This window comes from Penaeus monodon, chromosome 25 (genome assembly GCF_015228065.2).
Source record: "Penaeus monodon isolate SGIC_2016 chromosome 25, NSTDA_Pmon_1, whole genome shotgun sequence".
Classification (NCBI taxonomy): Eukaryota; Metazoa; Arthropoda; class Malacostraca; order Decapoda; family Penaeidae; genus Penaeus; species Penaeus monodon.
This window is the reverse complement of record NC_051410.1, coordinates 35,548,516-35,548,913: the sequence shown is the minus strand read 5'-3', so window position 1 is coordinate 35,548,913 and position 398 is coordinate 35,548,516. Positions and strand designations below refer to the sequence as shown.

General features: G+C 33.4%; 1 protein-coding gene across 2 annotated transcripts in view; it reads left to right on the top strand.

The window, feature by feature from the left end:
* The window catches only part of LOC119589189, a 19,773-nt gene that overhangs the window by 12,882 nt on the left and 6,493 nt on the right, over positions 1-398 (top strand). The gene's annotated exons all lie outside the window — the stretch shown is intronic.

Genomic DNA, 398 nt, shown 5'->3' with positions numbered 1-398 from the left:
TTAGCAAATAATACGTGTTACGTATTAGAATTTTCGAAATAAAATTATCTGTCAATACACATGTTGAAATGTCAAGTTATATATCAAATTCAAGAACCGCAGTAAAGATATGTATTTCCCTTCTTTTAATGGATAAAAAATAATAATTCCTCTCAGGTTAAACGTAAGATATTTCTTAATTGTAAGAAACTGTCAAAATAAGAAATTGTCCCTACTATCTTATTGCTAATTGTAAAAGATTGGGTTTGGTTGAAGCGTATTTACAGGAGGCAAATAAGCATTAGGTTCCCATGGTCGAGCCACAACGGATAATTTTGGGCCAGGAGTCAGTAGTACTTGTTCAGATATATCAGGACATATTGAGCGATGTTACAAACACGAAGGCAAACAACGCGTCC